This window comes from Tamandua tetradactyla, chromosome X, assembly GCF_023851605.1.
Source record: "Tamandua tetradactyla isolate mTamTet1 chromosome X, mTamTet1.pri, whole genome shotgun sequence".
Classification (NCBI taxonomy): Eukaryota; Metazoa; Chordata; class Mammalia; order Pilosa; family Myrmecophagidae; genus Tamandua; species Tamandua tetradactyla.
Window position 1 is genome coordinate 100,200,327 of NC_135353.1, and position 6,289 is coordinate 100,206,615.

Here is a 6,289-nt window from a genome sequence, read left to right on the forward strand (position 1 = left end):
CCAAGAGACCTCCCTCCAGAGAAGTGAGTCCTAGGTCCGGCCTCTCTGTCAACAAGTCACAGCCTTCAAGACTGCACCTTAGGATAATGGAGAACTGCTTATTGACCCCAGGACCATTTACTCGATCCATTTACTTTACCTTTCCTTTGGCAAACTGAGGATACCTCCTCTATCCCAGACCCCTGATCTCTCCTTAAAATCAGTATTAGCATGAAGAGGCAGTTAGGAACCTGAAAAGATGTTTGCAAGAATGGACGCGATAGGGTGCACGGGTGGTTCAGTGGTAGAATGCTCGCCTTCCATGCGGAAGACCCGAATTCGATTCCCGGACCATGCGCCCTCTCCACCCCACCCCACCCCACCCTACCCCCGAAAAAAATTGAAGGGGATGAAAGAAAATTCGGTAGTGAGTGAATTAGGGCTGCTTTCTGTCACCATAGATTAGTGTGCATTTTCTAGAGTTTTATATAAATGGAATCATACAGTATATACTTTGTTGGCAACCATTTAACACACAACAGCATTCCCTTGAGGTCCATTCAAGTTGTGTGTATAATTACTTTTCATTGCTGGGTAGAAATTCCACGCTATAGATCTACTGCAGTTTAACTTTTGGATTGTTTCCACCTTGGTGTGATGGATGAATAAAGCAGCTATCAACATGCATGTACTGGTTTTGTGTGAATGTAAATCTTCCTTTACCCATGTTTTAATTGGATTATTGGCCTTTTCATAATTGACTTGAAGAGTTCTTATATATTCTGGATACAAGCCCCTTATCAGATACATAATTTGCAAATAATTTCTCCCATTCTGGAGGTTGTCTTTTCAGTTTCTTAATGGCATTGTTTGTTGCATAGGGTTTTAATTTTGGTGAAGTCCAATTTATGTATTCTTTTCTTTTCTTTTTTATGTTATAATTTTATTTTTGTAAGAATATTTTTTTAACCTATGATCATTCTGTTCTACATATATAATCAGTAGTTCACAATATCATCATAGTTGCATATTCATCATCAGGATCATTTCTTAGAAGATTTGCGTCAATTCAGAAAAAGAAATAAAAAGACAACAGAAAAAAATTTATACATACCATACCCCTTACCCCTCCCGTTCATTCATCACTAGCATTTCAATCTAAATTTACTTTAACATTTGTTCCCCTTATTATTTATTTTTATTCCATACGTTTTACTTGTCTGTTGATAAGATAGATAAAAGGAGCATCAGACACAAGGTTTTAACAATCACACAGTCACATTGTGAAAGCTATATCATTCTACAATCATGTTAGAAGCATGGCTACTGGAACTCAGCTCTACATTTTCAGGCAGTTCCCTCCAGCCTCTCCATTACATCTCTTTTATTTTTAATTTTAAAAGTTTAAAAATACATATAACAACAAACAAATGCAAACATTCTTAACTTTTGATCATTCCATTCTACATATATAATCAGTAATTCACAATATCATCACATAGTTGCATATTTATCATCAGGATCATTTCCTGGAACATTTACATCTATTCAGAAAAAGTTATTCCTACATACCATACCCCTTACCCCTCCCTTTCATTGATCAGTAGCATTTCAAACTAAATTTATTTTAACATTTGTTCCCTCTATTATTTACTTTTATTCCATATGTTCTACTTGTCTGTTGACAAGGTAGATAAAAGGAGCATCAGACACAAGGTTTTCACAATCACACAGTCACATTGTGAGATCTTACGCCTAATTTTAAGTAGGCTGGACCTATCCTTTGTGGGATTAAGTTTCATATGAACAAACCCCAAGAGTGGTGGCTCAGCCTGTTGCTTTGGTTGTCCCCACTGCTTGTGAGAATATCAAGAATTCAACTTGGGGGCTGGAGGAATTGCCTGAAAATGTAGAGCTGTGTTCCAGTAGCCATGTTTCTTGATGATGATTGTATAATGATATAGCTTTCACAGTGTGACTGTGTGATTGTGAAAATCTTGTGTCTGATGCTCCTTTTATCTACCTTGTCAACAGATGAGAGGAACATATGAAATAAAAATAAATAATACGGGGAACAAATGTTAAAATAGATTTAGTTTGAAATGCTAGTTATCAATGAAAGGGATCAGTAACTGGTATGGCCGGTAAAAATTTTTTTTTCTGTTTGTTATATTTTTCTGTTGTCTTTTTATTTCTTTTTCTGAATTGATGCTAATGTTCTGGGAAATGATCATGATGATGAATATGCAACTATGTGATGATATTGTGAATTGCTGAGTGTATGTGCTGGGAATGTTTGTGTTTCTTGTAATTTTTTTTAATTAATAAAAAATTAAAAAAAAAAAAAGAATTCAACTTGGGGAAGTTGAATTTTTCCCCTTTCTCACCATTCCCTGAAGGGGACTTTGCAAATATATTTTTAGTCACTGTTCAAATCACTCTGGAATTTATCAGGGCATCACTCTGTACAAACCAAAAAAGTCTCATGCCCTACTCAAGGCTCCACATACTTATGGTGTTCGATTAAGCTGTCTACATAAGTTATATTAGGAAATGGAATAGTCAAAATATAAATTTTGTACCAAATAAACATTTTTTGCTTTAGTCTCACACATAAGTTGAAATTTTAAAATATTAATTACCATCTATTTTCAATACTCTGCAGTAATGACATTCGTTTGTTCTTCCTCATGAAAAAATATTTTTAAAATTTGTACATTTAGTCACTATCATTATACACACTAGGCATTCCTAGATTATACCATCTCAGTCTTTATCATCTTTTTTTCTGATTTCATTTGTGCCCCCAGCCCTCCTCCCTCCATCATTCTCACATTCGGCTTCATTCAGTGTTTTAACATAATTGTATTACAGTTAGGTAATATTGTGCTATCCATTTCTGAGTTTTTACATTCAGTCCTGTTGCACAATCTGTATCCCTTCAGCTCCAATTACCCAATATCTTACCCTATTTCTACCTCCTGATGGTCTCTGTTACCAATGAAATTCTCCAAGTTTATTCACTAATGTCACTTCATACCAGTGAGATCATACAGTATTTGTCCTTTTGTTTTTGGCTAATCACATTCAGAATAATGTCCTTAAGGTCCATCCATGTGGTTACATACTTCATAACTTTATTCTGTCTTACAGCTGCATAATATTCCATCAAATATATATACCACAGTTTGTTTAGCCCTCGTCTGTTGATGGACATTTTGGCTGTTTCCATCTCTTTGCAATTGTAAATAATGCTGCTATAAACATTGGTGTGCAAATGTCCACTTGTGTCCTTGCCCTCACGTCCTCTGAGTAGATACCTAGCAATGGTATTGCTGGGTCATATGGCAATTCGATACTTAGCTTCCTGAGGAACCGTCAAACTGCCTTCCACAGTGATTGTACCATTTGACATTCCCACCAACAGTGGATAAGTGTGCCTCTTTCTCCAGTCTTCTCCAGCACTTGTCGTTTTCTGCTTTATTGTTAATGGCCATTCTGGTGGGTGCAAGATGATATCTCATTGTGGTTTTGATTTGCATTTCCCTAATAGCCAGGGAAGTTGAGCGTCTTTTCATGTGCCTTTTGGCCATTTGTATTGCCTCTTCTGAGAAGTGTCTGTTCAAGTCTTTTGCCCATTTTGTAATTGGGTTGGCTGTCTTTTTGCTAATGAGTTGAACAATCTCTTTATATATTCTGGATACTAGACCTTTACCTGATATATCATTTCCAAATATTGTCTCCCATTGTGTAGACTGTCTCTTTACTTTCTTGATGAAGTTCTTTGATGCACAACAGTGTTTAATTTTGAGGGGTTCCCATTTATTCATTTATTTATTTATTTCTTCAATGCTCATTCTTTGGGCATAAGGTCTAGGAAACCACCTTCTAGTATAAGATTTATAAGATATTTCCCTACATTTTCTTCTAACACTTTTATGGTCTTAGATCTAATGTTTAGGTCTTTGAGCCATTCTGGGATAATTTTTGTATAGGGTGTGAGATATGGATTCTCTTTCATTCTTTTGCATATGGATATCCAGTTCTCTAGGCACCATTTATTGAAGAGACTGTTCTGTCCCAGGTGAGTTGGCTTGAATGCCTTATCAAAGATCAAATGTCCATAGATAAGAGGGTCTATATCTGAATACTCTATTCGATTCCATTGGTCGATATATCTATCTTTATGCCAGTACCATGCTGTTTTGACCACTGTGGCTTCATAATATGCCTTAAAGTCAGGCAGCATGAGACCTCCAGCTTCGTTTTTATTCCTCAAGAGACCTTTAGCAATTCGGGCACCCTGTCCTTCCAGATAAATTTGGTTATTGGTTGTTCTATTTCTGAAAAGTAAGTTGTTGGGATTTTGATTGGTATTGCATTGAATCTGTAAATCAATTTAGGTAGAATTGACATCTTAACTATATTTAGTCTTCCAATCCATGAACACAGTATGCCCTTCCATCTATTTAGGTCTTCTGTGATTTCTTTTAACAATTTCCTGTAGTTTTCTTTATATAAGTCTTTTGTCTCCTTAGTTAAATTTATTCCTAAATATTTTATTCTTTTGGTTGCAATTGTGAATGGAATTCTTTTCTTGATTTCCCCCTCAGATTGTTCATTACTAGTGTATAGAAACACTACAGATTTTTGAGTGTTGATATTGTAACCTGCCACTTTGCTGTACTCATTTATTAGCTCTAGTAGTTTTGCTGTGGATTTTTCGGGGTTTTCGACATATAGTATCATATCATCTGCAAACAGTGATAGTTTTACTTCTTCCTTTCCAATTTTGATGCCTTGTATTTCTTTTCCTTGTGTAATTGCTCTGGCTAGAACTTCCACCACAATGTTAAATAACAATGGTGTTAGTGGACATCCTTGTCTTGTTCTGATCTTAGGGGGAAAGTTTTCAGTTTTCCTCATTGGGATGATGTTAGCTGTGGCTTTTTATATATTCCTTTTATCATTTTGAGAAAGTTCCTTTCTATTCCTATCCTTTGAAGTGGTTTCAAGAGGAAAGGATGTTGAATTTTGTCAAATGCCTTTTCTGCATCAATCGAGATGATCGTGTGGTTTTTTTGCTTTGATTTGTTGATATGGTGTATTACATAAATTGATTTTCTTATGTTGAACCATCCTTGCACACCTGGGATGAATCCTACTTGGTCATGGTGTATAATTCTTTTAAGGGGTTTCTGGATTTGATTTGCTAGAATTTTGTTGAGGATTTTTGAATCTATATTCATTAGAGAGATTGGTCTGTAGTTTTCTTTTTTTGTAATATCTTTGTCTGGCTTTGGTATGAGGATGATGTTGGGTTTGTAGAATGAGTTAGGTAGCTTTCCCTCATCTTCAATTGTTTTGAAGAGCTTGAGCAGGATTGTTACTAATTCTTTCTTGACTGTTTGGTAGAATTCACATGTGAAGCCATCTGGTCTTGAACTTTTTTTGGGCGGAGCTTCTTAATGACTGATTTAATTTCTTTACTTGGTTTCTGATTGGTTTGTTGAAGTCGTCTATTTCTCCTTGAGTCAAGGTTGGTTGTTCGTGCCTTTCTAGAAAGTTGTCCATTTCATTTACATTGTCGTATTTATTAACATAAAGTTGTTCACAGTATCCTGTCATTACATCCTTTATTTCTGTGGGGTCAGTGATTATGCCTCCTCTTCCATTTCTGATTTTATTTATTTGCATCATCGCTCTTCTTATTGTCAACCCCGCTAAGGGCCCATCAATCTTATTGATTTTCTCATAGAACCAACTTCTGGTTTTGTTGATTTTCTCAATTGTTTTCACGTTCTCAATTTCATTTATTTCTGCTCTACTTTTCATTCTTTCTTTCTTTTTGCTTGTTAGGGGTTAATTTGCTTTTCTTTCTCTAGTTCTTCCAAGTGGACAGTTAATTACTCGATTTTTGCTTTTTCATCTTTTTTGATATAAGCATTTAGGGCAATAAATTTCCCTCTTAGCACTGCCTTTGCTGCATCCCATAAATTTTGATATGTTGTGTTTTCATTTTCATTTGCCTTGAGATATTTACTGATTTTTCTTGTAATTTCTTCCTTGACCCCTTGGTTGTTTAAGAGTGTGTTGTTGAACCTCCATATAGCTGTGAATTTTATGGCATTCTGCCTATTGTTGATTTCCGACTTTACTCCTTTATGATCTGAGAAAGGGTTTTGTATGATTTCAATCTTTTAAAATTTATTGAGATTTGCTTTGTGACCCAGAATATGGTCTATCCTTGAGAATGATCCATGAGCACTTGAGAAAAAGGTGTATCTTGCTGTTGTGGGGTGTAATGTCC